Source organism: Gallus gallus, chromosome 22 (genome assembly GCF_016699485.2).
Source record: "Gallus gallus isolate bGalGal1 chromosome 22, bGalGal1.mat.broiler.GRCg7b, whole genome shotgun sequence".
Classification (NCBI taxonomy): Eukaryota; Metazoa; Chordata; class Aves; order Galliformes; family Phasianidae; genus Gallus; species Gallus gallus.
The window spans coordinates 967,050-984,693 of NC_052553.1; the positions used below are offsets into that span (position 1 = coordinate 967,050).

The 17,644-nt window shown below is 40.6% G+C and overlaps 1 protein-coding gene and 1 long non-coding RNA gene across 4 annotated transcripts in view; one reads left to right on the plus strand and one right to left on the minus strand.

Moving 5' to 3' along the window:
* Positions 1-17,644, minus strand: part of DOCK5 (dedicator of cytokinesis 5) — a 112,262-nt gene that overhangs the window by 80,209 nt on the left and 14,409 nt on the right. For both annotated transcript variants that reach the window (XM_040651614.2, XM_046903398.1), the window contains one exon: positions 17,453-17,578. The gene's annotated coding sequence lies outside the window, so the exon portion shown is untranslated. The remainder of the gene's footprint in view (positions 1-17,452; positions 17,579-17,644) is intronic.
* Positions 1,092-14,170, plus strand: LOC107054948. 2 transcript variants are annotated; one of them, XR_005841582.1, is made up of 6 exons: positions 1,741-1,857; positions 1,940-2,210; positions 6,304-6,524; positions 8,339-8,475; positions 11,848-11,999; positions 13,157-14,169. It is a non-coding gene; the product is annotated as an uncharacterized LOC107054948 (long non-coding RNA). The 2 variants fall into 2 exon arrangements; XR_001469827.4 differs by having other exon boundaries at positions 1,092-2,210; positions 13,157-14,170.

Genomic DNA, 17,644 nt, shown 5'->3' on the forward strand with positions numbered 1-17,644 from the left:
GAGCTGTTGATTTCGGTAGTTATCCACTACTGAGCTGGGGTAACACAGCACGGCGTAGCATAATGGTTCATTAGACAGGCTTATCACTTCTTTCTCAGGAGGAATTCCAGATGAAAAGTAATCATCTCTGTTTCATGATTTGGTGTGAAAAATTCCAAAGCCATCTGAGTACTGAAACCTGACTCTTTTTCAATTACATAGGAATGGGGACCATAACAACCCTTAGGCAGCTTTGGAAGTCTGCCTTGATGTATCCCTAGGTCAGCTGAACAGGTTCTGAGTAATCAGTTAGTTGGTGTTTCCATTTTAATAGCTTTGTATTTTTATATCTGAGTTTATTACAATTTCAAAGCGCAGTTTCCCTACCCCTCCTCCATCTGTCTCTTATTAAGGATTGATAGAAGAATCATCCCATCTACTCTGCATTTTCTCCAGATGGTAATCTCTTTCTTTGTTCAGATATGAATCCTACCCATGCAAATCAAAGCACCAATCATGCAATCAACTTCTACAATTGCTGCAAAACTCCAATGAAGCAAAATATGCCAAGAAAAGTGCAAGATGTAATACAATGTCTGTAACATGCATGTCCACTGCTGTATGATGCATGGAAACATTCACTTACCTGCACCAATACAGGCAGGCCAATACCTTACTCCTGTAGGTTAAGTCCCAAATTCAATACTCCTGATATAAAATGCAAGAAGATAAGGTACCTTAAAGGGTACAGCATTCAGAGATCTGGCTTTAAAACTGCTTTTAACTATCTTCATCATCTATAATTCACCTGAGCCCATTTACTGCTGCCACATGCACTGAGAAAGAGCCCCATGGGCCAGCATTAAATCCCGCTCTTCAGCTCATGAATGAGCTCCTGCTGGAAGCCACGTTAGTAACTCATTCAGTGGACATGGTATTCAGTGGATGTAAATCAGCACAACTTCATTGAAATCAATTGCTTTGTTTGCTTTTCACATTTCACGCTCCAAATGCTGATCTCAACAATGACAAATAGGGTTGTGACGTTCAAATGTTGGTCTCAGCAATGACAAATAGGCTTGTGACATTAATTTCAGTTGGAGATCACCTGACTGCTATGTTTCAACTTGGGAAACAAGACCTTTCCCAGCAGCTGGATATTAAATTGTTTTATCTTGCTTTTGAACTTCTTTTAGAAAGATTAGCAGAAAGCATAGGTAAAGGTTATCTTGCTGTTCCCTTTCTCAAAAAGATTGCTGCATGTTTGATGAAAGGTTTTGCAAGCCAGTGGCCTCAGGTAAAACCTCAATCAAAATTGCTAGACTTAAATCTGTGGCTATTTCTAAGGAATAACAGAACGAGCAAGTTTGACAGAAATAGACTTCAAGATTTTATTGCAAAATCTGTGAAGATAAAGATCTCTGTAACCTTGCTCTGTCAACAATGGATCTGAAGAGGTATGAGTTACCCAAATGAAGTCTGCCATAAAACTGTGAGCAATGTCAGCACATTTAAGGAAACAGCAGAATGCATCAGCTGATAGAAGTGAGCAGTCCTTTACAAACGTCGGTGCTTCTATGCAGATTTGCATGAGTTGATGTTGTGCCAGAGGGGAAGATGCATATCTTCAGTGAGTGACTGAAACAGGACAGAAACTTCCACAAGAAATGATCATTATGAACTCATGTGACTGGTTTGGTATTTCAGAGATGAAGAAAGAAAGAGACTTGTGTTCACGTCTGAGTCTCATACCCAGTTACATTCTGGGTTACTTAGAACTCCCTCAGCTACTGATGGGAGCTTTACAAATTAAGAATGACAAAAAGCAAGAAGCAAGCAACTCTTTCTTCAAAACTAAAGCCATTTCCATTCTTGATAGTAAGTCAGCCTAAAGAACAAGTCCAAAAAAATCCAGAGTACGAGCTTAAAGAAACCATTTTCACTTCTTTTTTTCCTAAAGGAACACTAAATCATAGAGGAAGAACAATTTCGATGGCAGCACCATTTAGAACTACATTCTGTGGCTAATTGCTGTGAAGTGAGGAGCAAAATCTCATTTCTTTCAGTCTATATCAGAGACTTGTTCAGAGCCTGCAACACAAACCTAAGGATTCCAGATTCCCATACTCTGCTTTGGCCATTTTATTTCACCTGTTAGCTATTTTATGACAAGAAAAATTGAGGCTGGAGGAAGAACTCTACCAACTGAAGAAAGATGACTTTCACAACTGGTAGGTTCAATTATACTCCTGTCTCACATTGGTACTGGTCTACCAAAAAGCCATGAACTGCTCACTCTTCTTTCAATCTAGTAGCTAGTTTCTACATAGCTAAGTGGTCATAAGGTTATGTTTTCTACTCCTTATTCATTATTATATTGTGACATAGTTATTCATTTTATACCATTGTTTCTATATAACACAGCAGCTCCATAAACGATTTGGAACTGTGATAAGAGAGCATAGAGCTCTGCTAGATTTGAAACAGCAAAAAAGCATCCCCAGGGCAATATTTGTTTTATGACACCATTTAACACTGTGAATTTCTCTGGGTTCCTTTCTCCTATCTGAAAGAATAATTGTTGTGGAGATAAATGTTTTATAGAAATGTATAGCTGATAAAATACTTTAATTTCAAGGCTAACGTACTGTGGGGTTTGTTATGCTATATTGTTCCTATTTACTATGGAAAATTAAACCAGCTTTATCATCAGTGAGATGCAACAGAGCTCAGTTAATTTCAGGATGGGAGAACAAACATGTTGCTGCTGCTGTTGTGGCACTCTTCACCCACCCATAAGAGACACTTCATTGCAAAAGATGAGAGGATAAAAGATTACTGAGTCTATAATTACTCCATTTACAAAGCATGGAACAGCAAGGAACGCTGCGCTGAAATTTGGTTTTAGCACTCTACATAGATAGAAAGGCATTTTGCAACACTTGAGTTGAAAGATGAAGCACAACAATGGATATATTTGGATCAAGCTAGCAGTCTGGTACCTGAGACAGTTACTCTGCTTATTTACACCAGCAGGAAAAAAAAAATCAACCTGCTTTCATTCTACTCCTGCTTCTTTCCTACCAGGTAGGCCAGAACTCTCAACTGGGGCCACTATGGCACAAGTGCAATAGAACAGGAGCTACCAAGAGGCTTGCAAACTCTCATTTGTACTTTACTTTTGTTCCAGTGATCCCACTCCTCCCTCCTCTTTGAGATCATGTGAAAGATTAAAAGGAGGAAGTGCTGGCAGGCATTTTCATTAAGAATCACTGGCTAATTCCAAAGTGGCTATTAGTAGAAGCCCTCTTGCAATGCCTGTGGTATCTATCCATCACAGATGAATCATGGATATCGACTATTTTATATTTTAATGCAACTCTTACATCTTTAATGTCTGAAGAGCTTGTTCCCGAAAGTGTCCTCAGCAGGGAGCTGTGTGGTCAGATTTAATCAAAATTTTCAGGGCTGGAAATGAGCTTCCAATAATTCTTCAGATTCGTGAGCAAACGTCATACTTCTCTTTAGCAGACTGCAATCAATAATTCCTTGCTTAAAAGCAATACTCCTCCTTCCTCTCCTCCTGGGAAGCCTCTATGTTGTGTGTCATCACAAATCCAAGCGTCTGATTTTGGCAGTTAGGATATCAGAAAGCTAAGAACACCTCCCTAAGTTGGATGCCTTGTTACATACAGGAGTAAAGTGTCAAACCTAGATCTTAGAATAGGTAAACTCAAGCTAAAATTAAGTGCTGTAGGTTTGTGTCTGGGTCTTGAAACAGGAAAGGCAGCCAAGATGTCACCCGATCTAATAACCAAATACAGATGATGTGCCTCAATCTCCACTTAGCATGAATTTAAGTTAAAATGAGGTGGATATGGTTTATTTTGTTGTAAAAAAAATAAATAAATAAAATAATGGTTATATGCAAGTCTTCAGAAGTGTTAATCTGGAACTTAAGGGTTCTGGATATAGTATATTCCTTGCATCTTCCAAAGGTAAACTCCTTATATTTACAAACAGGATTTGATTAACTTACATAAGGAGTTCTGAAATCTTTAGAGGAAACGCTCTGAAGAAGCACAAGTTTTACACAATGCACACTTGCTAATAAAAACTAAAGACTATATTTCTTATGATTCAGTTTCATTTGCATAGGACTATGAATATATCATTCAAGCACTCGTTTATTCCTAAGAACTTCTCCACGCATCCAATACTGGTTCTTTTTATGAGCTTTATCTTAATTTTTTTCTTCAACTTTACTCCTTTTCTCCATTGAAAAGGAGGAAAGATGTATTCAGAACACGGAAAAACAAAACTGAGAGATAATACCAATACATACCCCCTTTTCTGGGACACTGCCTGATGCATGCAGTACTGCTGACAACAGAATGTCTCTGGAGCTTTATATGTCCTCTTTTTAAGTCAACCCTCTTCGTTTTGAAACAGGCTTTCATTTTTAAAGGAGACTTCTTTCTCAGTCTCCCTCAGTTTTTACTTTCCAGAGGTAGAATCTCTCTCTTCCTGGGAGCCCCTCCATTCTAGAAATAACTTCAAAAGACACTGAAAGTTTTGTTATGCATTCAAAGAGATACACATTCATATGTAGACCTGCAGGAGAGCATGCTGGCTCTATGCAGTGCATCAGCTGCATGATATACTGAATGTAAATGTTTTTTTCCTCTAATAACGTGAGCCAGAGAAGAGAAAAAGAGGAAGCAAAGTAAGCTTGGTTCTCACTGCTCACAGAGATGGGGTTGAAGAGCTGAGATAATAAGCACCTATTAGCAGAAGAGTCCACAGGTTTGAAGATCTCCAGCACCAGCCATTAAGCTCTCAGCTCAAATCCCACTTCTGCCAGCTGTGACAACACTGCCTTCTTCCTCTGCCTTTCATGAAAGGGGCACAGAGCCTGAATACAGTTCTACCAGTAACATTCACAGACACCTTCTGTTGTCTCAGCCCTCCCATAGCATGAGGTTAAGTCTAATGCAGGGTCCAATAGATTGTTTCATCTCTTCAGGGAAGCAAAATTATTACAGCTGTTGGGAGGAAAAAGGATCTCAGCTTAGAACTGAGGGCAGCAGAGATCATAAATTGCTGAGAGCGAGGATTAATGACAGATGTATCAAAGATGAAGAAAAAACTCACTGAGTGCCAAAATCAAAGGAAAGCACTGGGATAGAGGGAGGGAGGGCATTAGAAATCGTTTCTTTTAAAAGGTCTGAGCCTACAGCCCTCGTAGGAGTTGATATGCAGCACAAAAAGAGATCTACAAATGTTTAATCTCGAGGGAAGTCCTCAAGGTTACCGCAGTCCCGTTTGCAAGCAGATGCTGTTACACATTTGAAACACTAGATGACAGCAAAAGATCGACGTGGGACACAGTTTGCTCTGCAGAGCTCACAGCCCTCCAGACCCCTAACTGGGGAAGCTACAGCACACCTGGGGCCAATAGCCTGTTTCCTTTGCAGGAGAAAAAGAAAAGCAGTTGAAAACTGCTCCACGAATGCATTTTGCACAACGGATGAGTCAGCATGCAGGATTTCAGTTTCTGCAGTGTTGTTTCCTACCAAATTCCTTGCCCAGCACAAGTATTTCTGCAGCAAAGAAGAGATTTCTATCTTCTGCATGGAAAACTACCTCCTCCAGCACACAGAAATAATGACATAGAACTGTCAGTCAGTTACACTCAGTATATACTGTGTGAAAACAAAAAGGGCATTTGTAGAATCAAGATCTTTAAGGATTTCTTATAGACAAGCACATCAACTTCAACTTAAAACATCTTTGCTTTTCAAAGCCTGAATAGGCAGTTCAAAATTCAGACAGTGATTACGTGATTCCTACAAAGTAAACTGAAGATAAACCTCAGAGCATTGCAACAAATACCTTCTGCAGGCTTCTCTATATACTACACCACCCTCATTATATTTTGAGCATGTTGCATGCATATCTATCAATAAGACTTCATGCTCCGAGTCACTGTGGGAGCCCAAAAGCAGCAGCAGTCAGCGTGGTGAGATAGAGCCAACTGGCCAAGTGGTGACTCACTACAGCACATTGCTCTATGGGTCCTACAGGAAATGGGAACCATTGCCTTGCATGGGATGGTTTTGTGCACTGCGGAAGACAGTGGTTCTGCCACTTTGCTATGCACAGCAGTTGGCAGCAGCTGACAAGGAGTCACTTGTTCCAGTAGGAAACAGCTCGTGCTGTGCTCAGACCCGTGCCCTCAGCATGCACCACACTACCACTGCCAGCGCTGTCTGGAACCCTCTCTAGCTGGGCTAAGCACCTTCTTTGCATTTCTCTCTGCAGGCAATTTAAGACAGACTGTCCCTGCACCAGCATAATGCAGCTCACGCCCAAGGAGAACACGGTGACAAGGCACTATTTCTGCTGCTCTGTGCCTGGACTGACGTCAGATCACTGTTGCCAGGCATTCAGGGTATGCACGCTGCCTGTAGCAAAGCAAAAGCAACCAACCAAGCAAAAGAAAATAAAATTACTTGCTGGCAAATGGTAACTCTCTATAGTAGGTAAGAAAAAGCCTTGTCTTTCTATTATTCTGGATTTTAATTAGTGAGTTATTATAGAAATCATATAGGAAGAGATTGCCAACACCCTGCCCAAACAGTCCTCTCTAACACAATGGTCTAGAAACACTAATTTGTTAATCAAAGCTGCACTGCAAGAAAGGGAAGAAGACTTGATTATATTACTGCTTTACTGACATTGAAGACTAATCTCAGGCAACGCCTGATCCAGTGCCAGCTCTCACAGTGAAGGATTAAACACCGCAGGACTCCAAAATCAGACCTATATTCTTTTATAAGCATATGCAGTAGCACAAGTAGAGGGATCACAGATGATGGCCTTTAGCCTGGACTGCAGCATAACAAGTGAAAAAAAACCTGCACAAAAAAGATGGAGTATTTTGTCCTTAAGAGCATTCTGTGTGTGTGCTTATGTGCAATCTATAATTACTTGTCTCAGGTCTGCATGAGAAAACAAATGAGAACGGTGGATCTCAGCTGCTGTCACTCAGTCCCACTCTACTGCCTTCAGTGACATGCTGACACCTCTCAGGGCTTTGAACCTTCCTCCCTTATTAAGACATAAATCCACCAATTAAGCAGCCAGCTCCAACTCTATTCAGTTTGGTGATTCAGCTCTTTGGTTTCAGCGAGTACCAGATGGGACAGCTGATTCATAGGTAGCAGTTCAATATATTGTTTGAGGGAAGGAAAGCAGAAGCAGATTTGATTTGCAATTTGACGAAGCCATCCCCGGCCCGACGAACATGGCAGTGTTTGTTTCAGCTCTGCAGGAAGGCAGATCTCCTGGAGAGGCACACCATTGTTTTCTCTGGGCTCTCTGCATTCCTTCTTCTAAGAAGGAAAAGGGGAATTCATAGGGATTTACCTTCTGCTTGGCTACTTCCAGTTTTTGCCCACTTAGGAAAAATTCAGTTAGGTTCCATTGCAAGCCATAAAATGCAGGAGGGAAGAATTTCTCAATTAGCTACAGACCCCATCCTGAGTGGGATCTGCTCTCATACTCACACTTTGGTCAGTAGGCTTACTTTCTTAAGCAAGTATTCCAATCTTATTAACAGCATTGTTTAATAGCGCAGTACAATTAGCCAGTAAATCTCTACTGACAGGAAGGGAACGGCGTTTCTATTACTTGATCTCAGATGTGATACAGATTACTTGATACAGACATTATTCCCTTCTTAGAACTCAGAGGAAGGAATGCAGGACAAATGTGGATCACCTTGAGTGTTAACAAAAAAAGTGCCAGCACAGTGAGTCCTGGCAGAGTCCACCTGAGAATCAAACAGAGTACATACCTAGAAATGTTCCAGATTTCTATTTATGTCAGTTTTGGCAAGTTTCCTTCTTTGAAATTACATAAGATTAATGCATTCGTATGATGTATTGTCTCATCATTCAAGACTGCCACAATCTTATATTAGTATCATCTTTCCTATTCTCCATCTATTGCCCACAGGACTAGTGCTTTAGAGGCTAACAGATAAGGTCCCTTCCAGCTCTTTCCCTGTCTGCAAAATCCAGCCCATCAGCTTCATACATTTGCTTTCAGACCACTCCATCTCTGGTTTGTGAGGAACTGATCATAAACAAAGCATCTGTTGCTACCTTCTGGTCTCAGCTGTGCTGTAGGATCGATGCCCAGTGTATCAGCTACTGAATCATTATTTCTATCAGTCAACAATTTTAAGCTGAGAACATTCCTAAATGTGTTACTGATAGTTACAGTGAGTTTTAAGGCTTCGGAACAATCCATGCTGTTATCCCAACTTCAAGCCTTCATGTTTCTGTTTCAGAGATGAAGTTTTAGCTCTGGTCCCACCTGCTGCAGAACACTGCATTCCCTGGAAAAGATCATTTGGAAGCTGCCTGTTTCGATCAGGCAGGGCTGCTGCCTTCCTGCTGACTGACACTTGGTGGCACTACAGTTCAGGTAAGAGAAAGTAAAGATAGAGATGAATCAGCAGCATTTCACTGTTCCTATAGCTGATGCACTGTGTCATCTAAAAGGGTTTGCGCTGTTCCAGAGGTAACATTGCTCAATGAGCTTTGAAGTCTGGCTCTGCATTTCCTCTGAAAATATATGTGCTCTATAACTTGAAGTGAAATGCCAGCCACTCCGTTTTCTGCAATCTCCTCTGAAGTCTCTGCAGGACTTCAAATAGAGAACTCTCATGACATTGGAGGAGATTAAACAAGTGCTATCTCATTTTCAGTGCCAGAAGTACTGTGAACACTTCACAGATGAGCAGAAATTACGCCTGCTGCTTTATAATTACAGAGGCTGATCTTGCAAACTGTCCTTAATATTAACAAGAAGCCTGATTAGTTTTTGGTGGACTCCACATATTCTACAGGAGCCCATGCATACAAATGTGTTAGCAGCATGAGTCTGTAAGAATGTGCAAGCTGCTATTAAAATGATAGCCTAAATTATTTCAGATTGGGTTAAATATCACCTTTTGATTTCAATGAACAAAATACTGCTTCAACTTGGTAGAAAAAAGACCAAGTCGTGGATGCACAGTCTGATCAAAAGTTCAATTAAAAGGATTAGATCTGAGTGTGAAACCACAAGTACATTTAGTGACATTGGAACTCTCCTTATAGCGACACCATATGTCAGAGAAGTAATAAATTAAAAGGTAGTTTAAGAAAGTGTCTTCTTTAAACACAAAAATAGCTGTGAACACTGTCTACTAAGTTGGTAATACACAAATTCACAGGTTTTAAATATGATAATTCTGTCCTAGATGGATGTTTATACATAATGGGAGCAAGCACTCAGGACACTACAGAAAGCTTTGTACAATGTGCAATGACTTTGTATGTGGCTCTGGATCTGCCCAGCGCAGTACAGTCAGCACTGCAGCCCTGAAGGCAGAGGATACAATTTCAAAATCCCTTCTTTTAATCCTCTAACACCTGCTTCTCAATACTTTAAGAAGTCTTTTATGACTGCAGGTAAAATGAGCTTGAGGGACTATTAAAAATCTCAGGGATATTCAACAGCCTAATAATCTCCTTTATATAAGTGTCAAGTTGATCCAGTAACATTCAGCAACTGCTGCAAAATGCATTTGATGACTATGTGTAGTTGCTGACAAGGTAAGATAGCACAGTGTGCCCAAATCCCTGCCTAGCCCCTTTTTATATGCAACAGAACCTTTAAACTCACTGAAAGCACAAAGTTTTTGGTCTGTGCAATGGGTGACAGAGCTGGGGAGCTACACCAAGGTTCCCAGCCTTCGTGGGCTACTAGTCAGCTTCAGATCAACAGCCATTCTTGTGCTATCTCCAATTATCACAAAATAAGAGTTAACAAAGAGAGAGAGAGAGCCCAAACTGAACCTCACTGCAGCAGAGACTGCAGCAAGTGGATTAGACACACCCTATTAAAGATGCAGTACATCATTTCTGCCCTTCAAGCTTACTTTATCCCCTTTGCTGCAATGCTGTCGACAAACACAAAGCTTAACCCTTCTCTGAGCAGAGAAAAGCAGGCATTAACTGTGTGGTGTTCAAGCTAAAAGCACCAGAATATGAAGGATCTATATTCGCTTACCTCAAAAATCTCAATATATGTGTATATAAAAGCATCAGTAAAGAATATTTTGGTTTGTTACTTTTCACATAGGAAGTGCTTGCTGCAGAGGAATAGGGTTTGCAAATGCCTGCCTGAAAATCCTAATTGCTGGATTTCACTGCAAAGATCCAGTACAAGGCTTGCATGACAGTGCAGTTTTCCCCGGTCCATCTGGTTTGTATGGCAAACTTAGGCACGGGTTCCACCCAAATTCTTTAGTTAAACTTCATTGAAATTTATATTTTCAACTCACTGAAAAAAAAAAGTGCATTTTTGGTAGAAAATCAGCTATTTGTAAATTCAGGTCAACCCTCAGTATACAGTTCAGCCAGAGGAATGAAGGAAAAGTAGAACTTTGAAGCTAAAGCAGAGAAATGTTTTCTAAAGGAACTCCTTTAACTCTTTGTTTCACAGCTGACCTGAATTTCTTCCAGTATCAAAATCTTGCCTGCCAAACAAATCCATCTATTACACTCACATCTTTGTCTTTGATTGCTCTTCTTCCTTGATGCTGACTAAAGTTCCTATGCAAGGATTTAAGGAAACTCAGGGAAACATTTTGTAGTTCACCAATTCTAGGCTGTCTGTTACTGGCCTGCAAGGGAGATGCTGTAGGCAATAAATTGGAGCAGTCCCAGAGGTTAGACCTATTTGAATTTGGGAAGAGCCAAGCCAGCATTATCCTCACTCCCTTGTGAAGGGCAGCCCAGATTCTGAGCCTGAGAGCACACAGTGAGGAGCCTATGGGGCTTTGTTAGTGACAGCACAGTATGGACAAGAGAGCTGTGCTGCACAAATGTGTGCCTTGCTGTTCTGTTTCAGAGCCTGCATTTCTTCCTTCCTCTACCCCTCACCTAATTACATTAACAGCCCAATCACCTGAGGCTGCTGGGGGAAAAACAAAATAACAGAGACAAAATGTAGCACTGTGCAGAGGAAAGCAGTGATGCTCCTTTTAGCAAATGCCCATTTATAGAGGAACAAAGAAGAAATGTCACGTGAAAACGCAAACAAGAATGGCAGTGGGGCATTATGCATAAGCCAGGCACATATACCTAACAAAAGCGTGCTTTTGTATTCACATCAATGCCTCAAGCTCCCAGTAATAGAAATAAAAAGCTGTCAGTAGCTTCTCAGTGCTCTCGCTTGTCTGGAAGAGCTCTACAGGTGATATCTACTGTCTCACTGCTGACAGCTGAAGCACCAAATCTCTTGTTTCAAACAGAATAAAAATAAAGTACAGTGGTTTCTGTTCAGCGGGTGGGTCTGATTCTCCTTTTACACTCAGGTGATTTAGTAATGATTCAGCCAAGCCAGTGGAATCAGTGGTGGTTATACAGACATAGGGAAGGGAGAGAGATTCAAAGCACTCAGTGTCAGGTAAGGCTGCTGTACAGTTTTTATAGCTGTATTTAGAGATGCCTTTCACAATAACTATGGCAATGACAGCAAGCCTTTGTCTACTAACAGAGATGGTTGGTTGTAGGACTTTATGCTGTAGCCTGGAATAGTGCAAGCAAAGTAACAGAGTTCCATGTAGCACAGGCGAGGACATGAGCACTTGATGTTTTCTTAAAGGCTCTCTGCTACTAGATAGGGCTGGAGAAAGCTAAGCGGACTAGAAATTGGCTTCTTTATTCTGTTGACACTATAAAAAATAGTGACCTTAATTTCTGCTGGCTAAAGATGCTCTGAGACCCTTATTTTGTTCCATTTCAGTTGTTGACTGGATACCTGAAAAACTGGCTTCTGCTACCCAGCAATTGACTTCTCATCCAGTATAAGAACATTTGGGGTCTAACCACTAAAAATTCTGGTCATTTTGCCTTTAACCTGAATGAGGTCTACCTGAACAGATCTAAGGCTTGGAGGTAAGAGACCTAGAAATCAACATTCCTAGTTTCTTTAGTGAGCTTTGGGAGTGCAACAGGTGATTAGGAAGGAACTACTGATCACCCGAGTTAAAAACAACTTCTGCATGCTTTGACTTTGTGAATTTCAGAATTCAGCCCTGGCACCAGGATATGCTTTGCAAGCTGCAGCTTGTTTGGCTCTCAACCAAGTTTTTCTACCACCAATCCTTATCTTAAGCTTAAATAACAGAATTTATGTCTACATGCCTTTGAATTCTCCTGGATGTGATTAGCTGCTGTGTCAAAGATGATGCATAGTTATTCTTTCAAGACCAAGGAAGCTCTGCTACTAATTCATTTAAGGTACTGTAAATTATGTCAGCAAGAAATGCAGAGGCACTAGTATTAAAGAAATAAAGTCCAGATATCCCTGATGCTACTCACTATGTGCTGTCTGCCCATTCTTGAATGTATCCCTGATGCTTTCCAATGCTGAACTGAAGTCTCAGACATGCAAGCTCTAAGGCACTTCAGCGTTTTCCATTTGTATCCTAGTTCTAAAAATAAAAAAATCCCAAATTACTTGAAATAACATACATCAAATTAACTGAGAACTGTTCAGGATGAGATCTGATAGTGTACTGAAGTGAGTGATACAGAAAAGAGCATGTACCATATAAGATAGGTATCACGATACAGAATGGGGTAGAGAAAGTGAATCTGCTTATAACAGAGGAAGTCATCCTATTTTCTGTGGTTGTTCTTTGGTAAAGGAATAAAAGACATCTGAAGGCAAAGATCTCAGCTTGGAAGAGACCTTATTTCCTGATCATGAATAGCATGCAGCAACTTTAGGCTTTTTACCCTCAACATAAACACTCAAAGATTCCCAAGCTGAAAGATTCATAGCTTGGTTTGTGAAGGGTATCTAAGCCAAAGCTGAAGTGTCTAAAGCTAGCACCATTGGTTCTACCAAATGAAAATAAGCACATAAGTAAGGGGAGAGAGAAAAGAGAGAACGGGAAGGAGAGCAGTTATTTTTCAAAAGAATTGCTTGGTGTATTGACATGCTTGATATATAAGGTCAGTTTGTTGGCTGTTATCTGTAAACGCACACGTGTCATGTTTTGCTGTCACTGCTGATTGCTAGACAACTCACACTGACATTTCTGCAGATATCCCACAGCTGGACTCAACTGAAGTGACAAAAAGATGAGGCCAAGTCCCTCCTGAACCTATTCATACAAAACACTGACTAAAATAGAAGCCAGCAAGATTTAGCCCATGGTGACAGTGATGCAATGGAAAGCACAGCAATGACAGCAGAGCAGCAAGGTCCCAGGCTGCAACAAGCAAGAACTTGCTCAAATGCAACAGCTATAGGCACAAAAATAAAGGAAAGAAGCTCCTTACCTTCAGAAGGCCTCAGGTACACAAGGATCTCCAACAAGATCCCCTTGCCTCCACTAACAACCCTTAAATGAGGGCTGGGAAGGGGTGGATCCTGGCTGCAGCCCTTTGGGTCTCTCAGGTACATTGCATGCACCTGAGCTCCGCTGGGCTGGCCCTGCTTTCCCACCAGGTGCTCCATCACCACTGCAAGCTGTGACTTGGTATTTCTGCTACAGTGACTAAAAACTGAAATCCTATAGAATGGTTCTTGCTTATTCTGAAAACATTGCTTACAGTGGCCCTGTGGTCTATGAACAGATATCTCTACCCTTTAAAAGTAATGAAAAACATCCAGGCTGAAATATGATGTCTGCTGCAACACGGTGATTCAAAGCAAGAGAAGCTGAGAATATGTTAGCAGCCTGATAAGACAGGCCTCTTTCACTCAATAGCTTTTTCTTTCATGTTTGTTAACCTCCTTAATTCTAAAATAAAAATTCATCACAGCTTCAGTCATCACAGAGTCGTCTTCACACAACCATTTCTGCCACTGTTTTGCATTTCAAAAGAACACATTGCAAATGTGAAAGAGTAGAATATAGGAAGTGTAAAAAAAGTGTAAGGACACAGGTGTGTAGAAATAAACATTGCTGAGCACTGAAACAGTATTGAATAGACAGGTATTTAGGATACAAGGTTGGTTTAATGTGTGGTCCTCAGGCACTGCTGTTACTATTACTGACTTAAAAGCATTGGTATGGCAACTCCAAGTTCCCCAGATATTTATGACCCTTCCATAGTGCACAGAGACATCTTCAGTTCCACAACAAGTTCCCTGCTGACTTTGAACTTAGGAGCATAAATATTCTTGATTGGGCAGAACTGTTGAAAAAGCCCCCAGTAACTCTAATGGATTGAGGCAGGTTTGTGTAAGGACCTAATCAAAAGTCTATAGAAATCAATAAAAAGAGTCCCACTTTCTTTAGCTAATTTAGGCTCACGTAATGTGTTAGGACAGGCTGCTGATAAAGATGGAGTTAAACAGTAATGGGCGAGATCAGATTCAGCACTGGAATCTGCTTTCTTATATAGATCCTACATTATGTTGTGGGGTTGTAAGGCAGCATAGTAGCGTCAGTTAATGGATAACTCAGCAAGTTCAGATTGGCCTTCCTTACTGCACTGTGCCATTTGGGGCAAAACTTCTATCATTATTGCTCACCTTATCAACATAAAACATTATCTCAATGGAAATCTTGTGCACTTCCTCCTACAAAACTTTCACAAAGCTTTATTTTGCACATCCAGGGAAAGGGAAAATCGTAATTACGGCATGTTAGGAGATGCACCAAATTGTTCCCCTCCAAAACTGCAATGGGTGCAACACTGCTTGCAGCTAGTCCCTTCAAAAGAGGAATTAGGCAAAATAATGAGTTAATCATTCATGCTGGTGTATACTGTAACACTATGTCCAATGGTATGGGCCCACAAAGGTGAGCTGCAGTGTGCTTTTGTGATGTGAAATTCTATTTGCCTGAGACAAAGAACAGAACAGTAAGAAAAGCTGTGGTTGTGGCAGCCACATTGCATAGAAAGGTGTTGAAACAACTGCATCCTAGTGAAAGATGGAGTAGGAAGGCCACTTTTAAAGCTAGAGAGCATAGAGGCAGGGAGATGGTTTTATTTTTAAATCACATTTGCATGCAAAAATCACAGCTTGCAGGCACATCTGCTGAGCCCACGTTAACTACTGCCCTTGTAACGTGATCTGCAGGCTTGTAAAAACCACCCATTGATTAGCTGCAGGACAGCAGGACGTGATTTTATTTATTTATTTATGCCTGGAGCATCACAATCAATAAGCACTGGAAAAATCAGGGGGGAAAAAGCAGCAGTAATCTAATAGCAAAGGCGACTTCTGTGCATGATACCATTAATCAAATTGGCTTTCACAACTACCTAGAATGAAATTTAACCTTAAATGTGACTCCAAGTCACTTAGTAAGACTGCAAGTAATTATGTTCTAGACAGCTTCCTTCTTGACATTATGGGTTATTTCTACTGTCGAGGTACACTGAAGTCTTATCCTGAGCCAGCAAACCATGGGAAGAGATACCTAATACTTCATAAAGTAAAAGCAAAATAATGTAATCAGAGCAGTCTAAACTGGCCTGAAAGTCCCCTAAAGAGCTTTTGAAGGAAACAGTATAATCAAAGAGCTAGAATAGGGGTCTGAGTGGATTTTATTCCTAGTTTTTGGAAATTAAGGGCTAAATAGAGCAGCCTCAGGACCCTTTGATTATGGTTTTACTTTCTGGGCAGGAAGGTAGACCAGTCATTAGGCCACTACATGGGACAAGAGAACTGAAAGTCAGGACATCTGAGGGATATTTCACAGGGTGTAAATGTAGAGCAGTCATTTTAGAGGAGAGGATAAAAATGCTCTAACATCAGCCCACCTTTCTATAACGTACTAACATGAGAATGTGCAAGTGTTCTTACTGGTGACTTTTTAAACTCTTAAGGGGAATAGTAAAGCTGTACACTAATATTAGCCAGTGTCTGTTGCTGGGCCTTATTTTCCTGTCTTTCCAATCAGTGGCAGAACTTCTGCTGGATGCAAAGGTAGCAGATTTGGCTCATTAAATTTTGAGTAAATTCACAGCAGCAAGCTCTGCATGACCCTCTCTTCAGCTATTGTTCATGCTGTAATCAGACATATCCACCACACAGCTTTGCATCTGTCTGTGTCCTCCTTCCTTTACCTAACCCTCTTCCCTCAGTCCACATGAACAATGGGTGTGATGACCCTATAGGTCCCTTCCATATGAGTTATCTGCATTTGGGAATATGCCTCTGTTCATAACTAATATTATAGTGTGGACATGACTGAGGTTAGCATATGGCATTTGCTAATGGTCCTTCCTATTCCACATTTCTCATAGGCTGATAACTTAATAGAGATGTCTATATCCCTTAACAAATCAAATTAAAAATGTTGCAGCAGCTGCATATGTTAGAATCTAGTTCTTTAGTAACCTACTTAATTATAGGGTATTATTTTAGCCAGTAATAAAGACTGCACAAGCAAAGATGGGCAGAATTTGGGGCTATGGCTGATAAACCACCTGCTTTCAACAATATCACTACATATAAAAGTAAAATGCACTTACTTTGTGATGAATATAGATATGTACCCATTAGTCATCTCTTATTTTTCACTAGAACCAATAGTAAGGTATCGCAGGAAAAGGGTATTTTAGGGTAAAAATGTTGATGTAAAACTGGACTAAGCACTCTTCTGGGGTGTGGATTTCCTCAGAAAATCACTTAAAGCCATGATCTTTAGGACTACAAAACTGCTAGAAGGTGCTTTGTGAAACTCAGAGAACTGCAGAAACACGTTACATGACTAACTCTTTGGAAGTCCAGGGTATTTATGTGCACCATTCACATGTGCTAAATAGGGGTAATGGTGTGCCATCACCTTGAAGGTGATGAGGATGCATGCACTAAGGTTTTGTGCAGTTCACATACTGTATAAACAGGAGCCAGCTGGTTCACACTGATGAACTGTTCACTGAGTGCTTTACATTCATTAAAGTGAGGCTTGTGCTTACATATCTCTTTAAACTGGTTCGTACCTGACAGGTTTTCAAAGTTATTCTGCCAATAGAACAGCAAATTCACTGAGATATGAGACAAAAATATACCAAAAATATACCCAGCAGATCCACTGTGATGGGCTATGGTGTATTTCCTCGTGCTGCAATTTCATCTAATATAGGAGATCCGTGTAGGTGCCCAATCACAGAATCATACAATGGTTTGGATTGGAAGAGACCTTTAAGATCATCTAGTTCCAACCCGCCTGCTATAGGAAGGAACACATCCCCTAATGATAGCTCATTACCAGTTCTACCTGCTGATGCATCTGCTTTGTACCTAATTTTACCTTGGTCTATAAATTAAGCCACATACTCATGCATTTTTCCCTCTTCGAAGCTGCCAGGACAAAGAAATTGCATAAATAATTCACAGCATGTTACAAGAAAAGCAGGAAAGCTACAGCACTTACCTATCCATCTCTGTTGCAGTACTGGTCCAGTGATGTGCCTTCTAAATGAACTGTCTTGAAGAACACTGTGGTTGGAACAATCTCATTGTGGAAAGCCAGCATGTGAAGAGCCTGAAGGCAACTTATCTGAAACAAACAATAATGCTGAGTCTTTTTTTGTATTTATTTATTGTTACAACAACAGCAGATTGA